This window comes from Phoenix dactylifera, chromosome 8 (assembly GCF_009389715.1).
Source record: "Phoenix dactylifera cultivar Barhee BC4 chromosome 8, palm_55x_up_171113_PBpolish2nd_filt_p, whole genome shotgun sequence".
In the NCBI taxonomy this organism is placed as follows: domain Eukaryota; kingdom Viridiplantae; phylum Streptophyta; class Magnoliopsida; order Arecales; family Arecaceae; genus Phoenix; species Phoenix dactylifera.
The window spans coordinates 1,926,472-1,938,837 of record NC_052399.1 but is presented as its reverse complement, the minus strand read 5'-3'; the positions used below and the strand labels follow the sequence as shown (position 1 = coordinate 1,938,837).

Sequence of the window (12,366 nt, the reverse complement as noted above, 5' to 3'; positions counted from 1 at the left end):
TACTTCTCTGGTATCTTTATAGATCGATCGGCAAGTTGGAGAGTAACCTTGGTGGGTTTTAGTTCACCAAGTCCTAATTGTTCATAAACTGAATAGGGTAGTAAGTTAACACTTGCACCTAAGTCAAGAAGGGCTCGTTGTATCCTGAAGTTTCCTATGATACAAGATATGGTAGGACAACCAGGATCTTTATACTTAGGTGGGGTGCTGTGTTTGAGAATAGCACTCACCTGTTCAGTTAGAAAAGCTTTCTTTTGTACATAAAGCTTTCGCTTTATGGTACAAAAATCTTTTAAAAATTTGGCATAAGATGGGATCTACTTAATGGCATCTAATAAAGGAATGTTAATCTTTACTTGTTTAAAGATATCCAGAATTTCTTGGTCAGATATTCCCTTTTTAGCTGCAAGCAAGCGCTGAGGAAATGGAGCAACTATCTTGTGATGGGGTATAGAATCATTTTGTTCATTATCATCTTCATCCTTCTTTTCAATATATTTTTCAGGTTTGTCATCTTTTGTCAGAATTTCTTTGTTAATTATTTTTTCCGCTACGAAGGGTCGTGACAGACTTAACTTGTTCAAATTTAGGTTGGGATGAACTTGCTTCATGGACCTCATGTTGACCCTTTGGGTTAGATTGAGGTTGGGCTGGAAATGTCCCTTTTTCCCTAACATTGAGTTGAGCCTCAATTCTACCTATAGAATTTTTAAGTTCTTGGAGTGATTGCATTGTATTCTGATTTATTTGAGTCTGTCCTTGCATGAAGGTTTGCAAAGTATCTTCAAGGGATTTCCTATGTGGTGGCACATAAGGAGTAGGAACAGAATTTCCTTGAGGGCTCGTTTGGTTCGCAGGAAAAGGAGGGGGGAAAGTGTGGTCAACGGAAAAGTAATGAAATGCCTCTTGTTTGGTTGGAGTTTTCAAAGGAGAGAGATGGGAAAGTTGTATTCCCATGGGAATATGATTCCTACATTTCATGGGAAAGTCTTTCCCATGAGAAACATGGGAAAGTTACTTTCCCATGAGGTGGGAATCACTCCTTTTTTATTTTTTCCCAAAAAGACCCTTCAGCATTAAAGAAGCATTAAAGAGGCATTAAAAATCTAATTTTTATTAAAGGCATAATAGGAATTATACATAACTTTCCTAGGAAAGTGGATGGTCAACCAAACATAAGCACTTTAGAAATTTGTTACTTTCCCATGGTTAACCAAACATGCCAAAAGTACTTTCCTAGGTATCCTCTTCCTAGGAATCTGATTCCCAAGAATCATATTCCTAGGAGGGAAAATACTTTCCGCAAACCAAACGAGCCCTGAGATTCATTGGCAGTGGGTCCATGTCTCCAACTAAAGTTAGGATGGTTTCACCAATTAGGATTATATGTTTCTGGCAATGGTCTTTTATAAGTATTGGTGAAATTTGCTTGATCATGCAACACTTCTTGAAAAGCAGGAATTGTAGGACAATCCTTGGTCACATGTGCATTACTCTCGCAAATTCCACATATACTTTCAACAATAGTTTGTGCTTTTCCTATATTGGCCTTGCTTAATTCCATGGCTTCAACCTTTCTAGTCAGATTAGCAATTTTTACATTGACATCATTATCATCTTTAATAAGATATATTCCTCCTTTTGCATTAGGTGCTATTTTAGATTTTTCATTTTTATTTGTTGTATCCCAAGCTTGTGCATTTTCTGCTAAAAGATCAAAATAATCCCAGGCTTCATTTGGTTCCTTACTCATGAATTCACTGTTACACATCATTTCTACAAATTGTCTCATATTGGAGGACAAACCATCATAAAAGAAACAAATGACCCTCCAAATTTTATATCCATGATGTGGGCAAGCAAGCAGAAGGTCCTTAAATCTTTTCCAACACTGAAAAAATATTTCTCCATCTTTTTGTGCAAAGTTCATGATATTTCTTCTAAGTGTGTTTGTTTTATGTGTTGAGAAGAATTTCTTTAAAAATTCTCTTGTCATTTCTTGCCAGGTAGCTATGATCCTAGGCCTTACGGAGTGTAACCATGACTTAGCTTTTTCCTTTAAAGAAAAAGGAAATAACTTAAGTTTAACTACCTCTTCAGTGGCATCATTGAAATGAAGTGTTGAACACACTTCATCAAATTCTTTCAGATGCAAATAGGGATTTGCAGAATCAAGTCCGTGAAACTTTGGGAGTAATTGGATTATTCCTGGTTTCATGTCAAAAGCTCCCGCAGCAGTAGGAATAACGATACAGGATGGGATACTGGTCCTAGTGGGTTGTAGATAATCACGAAGCATTCTAATAGGTAAGTCATCTTGAAATTCATTATCTCCCTTATTACTACCATTATCTTCCATTTGATTATTTGAATTTTGAACAATTAAATTTTTATCTCTTGATTCAACTCGAAATAATCTATTCGTTTTATCTCTCTCCCACAACAGCATATACTGAAATTTTATTTTATTATATATATATATTATTATTATTATTATTATTATTATTATTATTATTTGTTGGTATAAGTACCACCTAAACAGATCTAAACAAACACTCTAAAAAAAAATTAATTAAAATTAAACATGCATTAAAACATCACCCCATAAGTTCTAATATTTTTCTAAAAAATTCTAGACAGCTTCTAACTGGTTTGAAGATGACACCGAAGCCTCCAATCCGGTCTAGTAACCTTAGTCGACCAGGTAAGCTCTCAGGTAAGTGGAGGGGTCATGATGTGTGTAGCAAAGGTCCCACTTAAAACTTACTTTTCTCGAACAGAATCTGTCTCCCTTTAATCACTTAAAGGGACAAAGCTTGCCTAGACATCGATCTGGGCCATAGAGCGAAATTGGTGCAACTTTCAGTGGTCTTCGTCCTATTGAGCTCGAATATTCTTAGGGGCCAACGTCTAGTTGATTTTAATTAGGCTTAGGATATTTATGCACTGGGATGATTTTTGGGCTAAGGACGAGTGATGAAATTCCGACCTTATCTTTTTAATGGGTTCAGCCCTTAGATTATTTTATGCAAATGCTTTATACTATATTCAACAATCAAGAAGGTTTTTAACATTTTATGTCATGACATTAAATTGCATTTGAATAGTTGATCAAACAAACTAGCTAAATTTTTATTATTTATTTTTTTTATATTATTTTTTTAACAAGAGTAAAATTTTAATCTAGGAATTATTAAAATAGGACTAGTATGAACAAAACAGGAAAATTAATTTAAATACTCACGGCCAGAGTTCATTCACTCCGGAAATCCAAAAATGTGATCTTGATCTTCCTCGTCACTGGTCCCGCTTTGTGTCGCCCTTGAATCTGAAAAGATTTGAAATTTCAACCTTGTTAAAAATAAAGAAAAATTGAAGAACCAGAAATTAAAAATTGAAATTTGCAGCCTTGTTTTCGTTCGCACATTGCAAATCCCCGGCAACGGTGCCAAAAACTTGCTACGATTTTAATCTTGCTCTTTTTAAAAGGAAAATAAAATGTAGAATACTCCAAGTATAGGGTGTAGCAAAGTAATATTTTTGGTGAGTCCGAGATCGAATCCACAGGGATTTGACAGTGAACAAAAACTAAAGGCTAAATAATATTTGGATTGACAAAAATATAACTAAGGTATTAGGATTCGGCCTAGCACTTAATCATGCATTTCTTAAAATCACCTATTATCTCAGTTAGATCTGAGTAAAGACCTAACTGGAAAGTGGAGCGGTGAAAATACCAATTAATCGTTAATAAAATAGATTTAGTTTTATGGGCAGCATTACAGTAATTTTATTTTACAGCATTTCAATTGTGGAGTCGATGAAGCTTTGGTAGCCATGCGAGCGAAGATGGCGTGGTCTCCGGCAATAGCGAGTAGGTTCTTAACCGGTGGATTCTTGTGATGAAGGATGGTGGTGAAGCTGGATAGAAAGGGACTGTCGGATTCTTACACTGTAAGCTCATATGAGACGGGGTCAGGTGTGAGGAATGCATAAAAAAGTGGTTGAAGTAGGTAAGCATCTATTATACCCGAGGAAAATAACAAATCAAAAAATATATATAAGTTTGAAATAATTTCTATAGATTTACTGCACCATAAATCAAATCAAAAGCATTAAAATCCCATTGATGATTAAAGAAAATATATGAAGAAAATGCTAAGCTTTTTTCTAGCCTTAGCTAAAAAAGATTTAGCTATCCATATGAGATGCAGGCATTTTTATAAAAGGGATTAGCATAGAATAAATAAAATAAAGCATAAATCCCTTTTTTTTTCTTTTTCCTTTCTTCTCTTAAGAAAATAGAGGGCTCTATTTTTTTTCTTTTTTTTTTCTCTTCCGATGGTTCCCTGGCTTCCTCTCCTTTCTCGCCTGGACTTGGATGGATCTGGCCTCCTCCTTCCCTTCTTCTCTCCCTCGCCCGGTTAGCTTCCTTCCTCTTCCATTGGTGCTGGCCTCCTCCTTTTCCCGAATGGCCTCCCTGGATGCTTCTCCTCCTTCTCTCGCTCGGCTGAGAAGACGGATCGGAAGAGGAGGTGCAGATGTTGTGCTTCGGTGATTCCCTTCTGCCTCTCCCGGATCCACACCCTCGTAGCCCCTTCCTGGTTCCTTTTATAGACACCTTCAGCGGATTGGAGAAGCTGGAACGCTGTTGGGAGCGGATGAGACGCGGGGTGGATGAAGTCGAATCGCTTGGGACTCTTCGGTTGGGAACGTTGCAGAAGTTTGAGAAGGGATGAGACGTGGGGTGGAATGATCCTGCTGGTAACGGCTGGAAGAAGATAAAACAATCGGATGGGGAGTTGCTGAGGCACGGTTGAAGATTTGGCTTCTTCCTTTTGCTGCCGTTGGGAATTTATTTTGATGTTTGAGAAGACTCTTCAAATGAATGATGGGAAGAATGGAATGCGGCTGAATATTCTTGAAACAGGGGAGACGGAAGCCATGAATGAGATGTGTCTTGAATTGAAGAGCCGGTTTGGCTTAGGTCCCTTGGATGAGATGCCATGATGCTTGGAGAGCCACACGGACGGTTTTGAAGATGCTGGGAAGCTCCATGATGCGGGCACTTGTACTAGCTGAAACATCTGGATATAGTGATATGGATTGCATGCGGATGACGGGCGGCGTGAGGCTCAGATGAGACGCTAAGGATTTGTTGAGCTCGGAACGCCAAGCATTGGGCTCAAACCCAACATTATTGGGTCTTTTGAATAACTTGCACTCGGACACAAATAAAACATTAATTAATCAATTTTATTAATAAAGATTAGCTCTAATATTAATTATGATAGTACAAAAATTTTACTTTTGTACTCTCATCAATATATATATATATACATGCCAAACTAATTAGATTTATGAATATACATAGAAAATTTTTAAAATTTAAAACTTAACTATATTTTTCCTTGCAATTTTGTTTCATCTTTTTCTATAGTAAAATCAAATTACCAATAATATAATCATTGTATCTCCGTAATCCATAACATCCTATACTGACTAGCCAACCCTAAGATAACCATAAAACAATTTAGGGAAAAAATGAACAAATAAAAATTCTAATTGCAGAATATATACGACATCAGCTCTTTGAGTCACATGTGTAATTATAAAAAACCATCTGACAATTAGATTGAATTCTCTAGACGAGGAACCTTCAATATCAAATAATAAATCTAGTAAATAATATGTAATTATAAAAGGCAATTAAAGAAAATAGTTAAAGCGCCAAAGATTTTCCTATTTGGTGTTGCCTGATCCAACCTGATCAACTATGTCAAAACCCCAATTCCATTGCTCTGCTGCACCAAAGTCAGCACCTTAGCCAACTTCACCAATCTCAAAGACTCTCCATCCTCTTCATGACCTTCATGTCTACTTCGATCCATCCATCCTTATCTGGCTAGAAATCTAGGACCACGGTGTATGCATGTGGCTGGAAGGTGACCAGTAGATATGATCGAAGTTAGAGAAGGAATGTGTATTGCTGCTACACCCACAAGCTATCGACTATGCTTCGACGGGCAATGTGAAGAAAGAGAGAGAGAAAAGAGATGCTATTAAGTTACTTGAAAGTAGGCTAGTGTTGGCTGTCGGCCATCCCCTATCCTTATCGGCATCGAAAGAAGCCATCGAGGTGGAGAAGGAGGTGGATAGGCATCAAGGGCTTGGGAGGAGGCTTCAATCAATTCAATCTCTCAAATCATAATTTTCCTTCTAAAGGAAATTTATATCAACTAAGAACCGGCTAATTAGGCACTTGGAGTTGTTTGAATGATTTACCAATCTAACTATAGTTTTTAATTGTTTTTCTTGAATAACATAATTTATAGAGCAATCTAGTTGTTCCTCCAAATCTGGTCGATATCTTTTCCACTTGGTGCAAGTGGAAATTCTTATCCATCCTGCGATGCATTATTCTCATGCTTGTAGTAGCTATTTTATGGTCATGTTGGTTGGAATGGAGCTCTAGATTCTTCCTCTACAATGTTCAGCAATTAGGTGGATAGGAAAGTTGTGAAGCTCTTCTCTGATTATTCAACCTCATTCAAGGATCGTGAACTTCTGAACTTTGCAATGGTTGGGAAGAAACTTGTCACGCCCCCGACCTAAGATTGTGAGTCGGGGATCGCTGCAGCCGCTGCATACTCATAAAAAACTCTCTCCACAAGCATGCAAGGTATCTCAATATGATATCATATATAACCAGCAGAATAAATTTAAATAATTAACATTCAAATTCTAATTTAAATGACAAAATTAAAAGTCTTACAATAAATAATATTCCAAAATTTTATATCAAATCAAAAATAAAATCTAGTGTAAATAAAGATTGTCAAAATCTTATCTCTAGTCGCTCTCCCATGATAAATTCCAGAGTCAAGCTAATTGTTCAAATCTTTAAAAATATAAAAAAATCTATAATGAGCTAGACAGCTCGATAAGTAATGAATACCTTAACTTGAAAATTTATGTAAAAACGTATGTGACAATAGTAAAACAAAAATTATCACAAATCAGTGTAAAGACATAAGCAATTTCATTTCAAAAAACAAATCCATTAAGATCCATTCCTTTCAAAATTCATATACACAATCATAAATCCGATTCGAAACAAATCATATTCAACTCAAGAGCTTTTAACTATGGCCATACTTATACTTGCTCTTGATTGATGGAGGGTTGCAATCTTGTAGGCTGGAGAACATTATGATGGATGGACAAAATGGTGAGACCCAAAAGTCATTTGTGTTCACTCCCATGTCTATCGATGTTGGCACAAGTTACTCCAAGAAAGAGGCCTCGATGCAAGCTTAGAATGGGAATCTAGATCCTCAATCCTCCGACCAATAGCCTTTATTTGGCTTTTGGTTGGTGGGCATTAGAACTAGATTGTTGAGGCCCCCCCATTTAGGGGAAAGGGGAAAAGTTGTAGACCCTGGCCTTGCTTAGGGCACGAGCATTTTCCTATCCCAGACATCCTCCCTAGAGTTCCCCTTGGACTTTGAAGGCTAGCAAAATAGGCCAAGTTTTTAGGCAGTGGATGCTGGATTATCTAATCTCCATTGTTGGTGCATGGTCTAGTAGTGGTGAAAGGGCGGGTGTGTTGATCGGATCGGATTTAGGTCAAGCTTGGGCTTGCTACTGGGTCAGACCATAGAAGGAATCGGAAGAGCCCACAATATTTGTGGGCCTTCGCCATGTAGACATCCAAATGGAGCAAGTCCAATTTTCCTCCGTCCCTAGCCCTAGCTTGTTTAGGCTAAATGAAATATATATCCTAGTCCACAAAGTTGAGGCATGCTCCTCCCAAATCCTAGATACATGATCGGACCCAAGTCATGGAGCCCATCAGGCTTGGCCTATCTTCTCTTGAGTCTGCTTTTGGAAAAACCTCGGCCACTCAGCCTAGCTCGACTCTAAGGAAGAGGCTCTGCCCCTCCGAGGAAGAGCTCCAAGAGTCACATAAGGATACAAAGTTCACACTACATGCACTACATCACCGAGATCCATATCTAATATTTGTAACCATAGAAGGATCTTTTGTCAATAAATGACATGAAGACTGCTATGACTCGATGTTAGTGGTTTTGCTGGACCTAATTTAAGATGTTGTTCAATTAGGACTATGTGGCCATATGAAGTGAACTTAGTCCGAGAGTCATTTTCAAGCTATATATGTAATAGTCCAACTCTCGGGCTTGTGGGACAGCCCGAAGAGGCCAGGCCCAAGCTCGGGCATGCCTTGTTGCACATGAAGGAGGAGAAAACTTCCGATTGGAGTCTTCTTCCTCCTCTGATAATGCCGGACTCTGAGAATCCTGAGGCAATCCCAACACTGGCCAGACTCGAGATTCAATCTATTTAAGACTCCTTCCTTCCACTTTGATTGTCATCAACGAAAATTTGAGATATCACTGCCAATTTCCAAGTTCTTCTTCCAGATTTTCTTCATCGATTTGTCACCAGAAAGGCCATCGAAACCTCACTTGCCTTCTTCTCTTTTTTTTTTCAAGTTTTAGAGTTGTTGCCATGCTGATTTGCACTGAAAAAATCACTAAAATTTGATCCGAAATAGGGGTGCCCTATTTCGGCATCCTTCTTCCACGTTCACCACCACTGGCTGCTTATTCGAGCCGGACTTCACCATTTCTTGGGATCATCGATTTTGCATGGCCATCGGTCAAAAAAGAATCCACCACGATCTATGCCGAGTTGTTCACCCCTTGCTCTTCTTGATCTTCTTCTACCCTTCTTCGTGCCGGCCGACCACCGTCGCCGACGATGCCGCGATCGAAGGGCCGTCTGTGGCTATCATCGTCGAGGCTGGGCCGACTAAGTGGCCTGCCATGCTCTGATTCGAGATGAGAGGGGGGATTGACTCTCCCCTATTTTAAGAAGATAGAAGAGAGTCTTCTCTCTTCTTTCTCTCTCCTCTCTTCTCTCTCCTCTCTCTCTTAATTTCTTTTCATTATAGACTAGGGTTGACCCTAGTTAAGGGCTCTGAACTAGTGTCACTGCGACCATCCGTCATGCTAGCTTTAACCTGAATATTGCTGAGCATCGTTGGACTCTATTACCATGAATCCCTATTGTGTTTTATGAACCATGGTTTGATTGTCTTTTCATGATTTGACTAGTTGGACTGGCCAGAGCCGATTGACCCAGATCGTCGGACGCTGCATCTAGTCGACCCTATTCATCCAAATTGTTAACCACCGTTGGACCTCTAATTGATAACCCTTGATTTATTTTTTTGATTTGATATATGATTCTTGATCAAATGAATTGGATTATATTGCACTGACCGATTCAAATAATTGGGCGTTGTTATCTAGTTGGTCTTGTATATCTTTTTATACAATTCTATTTTCATGGTCAGCCTTGGTTTTGTATGGGGCTATAGTCATCCAAGCAGAAAGAAGCCCGACGAGATCTTATACTCTAGTTTCTCTCTTTTTCTATTTTTTTCTCTTGGTATTTTCTCTCTCTAGCTTGATCCGAAGAAATTTTGGTTAAAGGCACCTAAAGGGTAGTCTTAGATTACTACATGTGGTGGAACCTTTAGTGGATTAGTAGGGAGTTCTGGGTTGTCGGATATCTTGGATAATTTTTGATGTTGATTTGGTTCTATAGGATAACAATCTTTTGGGCAAGAAGATATTGAGCAAGATTTTGCGCACTCTGGTTTGTAGATTGTGGTAGTCTGTCTGAGTTGTCAGCAAAGAGGTAAGAATTCTTGTATACTGACCTGCATGATATAGATATTTTTGTACCTATATGTATTTTATGCTAATAATCCCGATAAGTAAGAAGCAAGAATGATTTTATGATCATTTTGGTATTAAATTGTATTTTGATCATATTTACTTGCGATTGATAGTATGATGGGTGCATATATGTACATAATTTATAGTTAAATAATAGGACTAATGGATATGGTGCTTTGGACTAACCACGTAATATTGATTGCCCCATTACGGATGAAAAACATGACCGTGGTTAGTCTAAAGCCAGAAATAGAGTTAAAAAAAAATTGATGGATGGATGTGAACTTAATTAAATGAATAAAGACTTTGGACTCATCTCGTTATCATTGGTTGCCCTGTCACAGGCTGAAAATATGATACTACTATTTATGCCGTGACAGGCTAGAAATGTAAAGCAATTGTTTGTTCCATCACAGGCTATAAATGTGAAACTACTGGTTGCCCCATCAAAAGCTGAAAATGTGATATTATTGGTTGCCCCGTTACAGGCTGAAAACGTGATATTATTGGTTGCCCTGTCATGGGATGGAAACATGATCAGAATTTGGCCCAAAGTAAAAAAAGACAATTTATTCAGATAAAGTTTAAAAGGAATGGAACAATGTATTAAGTAAAGAAAAAAACATCTGTATAAGCATTGTTAACAGACGTAATTACATGTACAATTTAAATACATATTAGACGGCAAACAGAATATTAAGCATATAGAGCAAGTTTAAATATTAAGCACAAATTAAAGCTATAAACAGAATATTAAAACATCAAGCAAAATCACCCGCATGGATGTATGCCGGCTGAGATCCGTAGTAGAGAAGGGCGGTCAGCCGGAGGAGGGTGGTCGACCGGATCAGTAAATGGCTTCGACAAAAGGAGGAGAAGGAGGAGGAAGAGGGGGAGGAGGAGGAGAAGGCAAGCAGAGATGGGGATGAGGAGAAGGCGATACATCTGCAGGGAAGCTTTGCGGTGGGTACGGGCAGACGGAAGGAGGAGGAAGAGGGAGAGGAGGAGAAGGAGACCGGCCAGAAGGAGGAGAAGGAGCAGGAAGAGGGGGTGGAGGAGAAGGAGGCCATCTAAGAGAGGGAAAATGAGATGGGGACCAGTGCAGCGAGGAGGAGGCAAAGGCAGAGTTATTTGGGCTGAGAAGGATCAATTTAGGGCTGAGAAGGGTCAATGGAAGGGGTGATCGGGCTATTTGGGGATAAAACTGGCTTCCGATGATGCATAGAAGTGTCATCCTAAGATTGGCTTTCGAAGATGCTTTTAAACATTGTTGGAAGCCAATTTTAGGACGACGCTTCAAAGCGTCGTGGTTTCGACTTGGCTTCCGAAGACGCTTTTAAGCATCATCAGAATTCAATATTAACATGTTGGTTTCGCACGGTGCTAATAAGCGTCATCTTAGTGTAATTCCTGCCCCGATGCTACTAAAAAGTGTCGGCAAATTTTTGCAGGGTGACTAAATTGCTAACGCTTCTTTTTAGCATCGGCGCATGAGAGTCGGAATATACTATTTTTCCTGTAGTGTTGTTATTCTATTCCAGCTCTGCTTGTTCTTCCTCTAAGAGTTGTATTTCTCGACGGGTGTTGGTTTGTTCTGCTTTAAGGAATGTGAGTCGGTCCCGATGCGCAATTTATCTTTTGAAGCCTTGGAGGGGTAATTGATAGAATTTCTTTTTAAGCCTAAGAAGTGGCTTGTATAAAGCAAGGATTAATGACCTCCCGACTATTTCCAATTTCAAATAATATAATTTTCTTAGAATCCTTTCTTTCTTTATAATAAAGTAGCTAGATTTGTAATAATTTCTTTACTAACGACTGAACTTTAGATCAAAGCAATTTTTTAAATTGCTAATATATAGAAAACTCCTTACTCTTTGGATTCAGAAGAAGGGCCAATGAATAAAATTTCCTCTTGACTCTAAATAAAAAGGCATCACAAATCCGATTAAGTGCTGTTGAACGATATTTCATGGGTTTAATATGTAGGTGGATAGGGCGGTATAAAAAGGTCTGAAATGTGATAGATGTAAAGGCAAAATGGAATGGTTTCAGGGTGATAAAGAATATCTAATACTTTGAAATCTATTTCAATAGAGATTATTCACTCTTTTATAGTGTTTAATATACACACACAGATATATATATATATATATATATATATCATGTGCATGAGTACGTAATTTTAGATTCTTTATTCTTGCTATCTTTTTCGTCAGAATTTTTTAAAAATTTTTAGTTTTTTTTAATTTATGAGTCTTTAGAACTCAGAATTTTTGAACTTTGTGTCGGAAAATAAAAAATTGTGAAGTATATGAGGACCCAACATGGCTCCGCCTCTAGCGAACGGTTTGTGGTTCTAGGGTCTGCCAGAGGTGGGTATATATTTATATATATTATTAAGTAAACAATGTTGATCGTACATTTTTTTGACCATGTGCTCTAACACCAAGACTATCAAACCTTTTGATCTCTATGACTGGATACACACAATAGACTGCGTCTACGGCCTGCAGAGCAAGTAGTTTGTGTGAAACCTTCATACCTAACCTCATAGACTCTTCTACTGCGTTATTAGAGCATGACTGGTTCCATC

The 12,366-nt window shown here is 38.2% G+C and overlaps 1 non-coding gene across 1 annotated transcript; it reads left to right on the top strand.

Moving 5' to 3' along the window:
- The first annotated feature begins 1,841 nt into the window (after window positions 1–1,841).
- LOC120111811 lies at window positions 1,842–1,948 on the top strand. The gene has a single exon (XR_005513206.1). It is a non-coding gene; the product is annotated as a small nucleolar RNA R71 (small nucleolar RNA).
- Window positions 1,949–12,366: the final 10,418 nt, after the last annotated feature.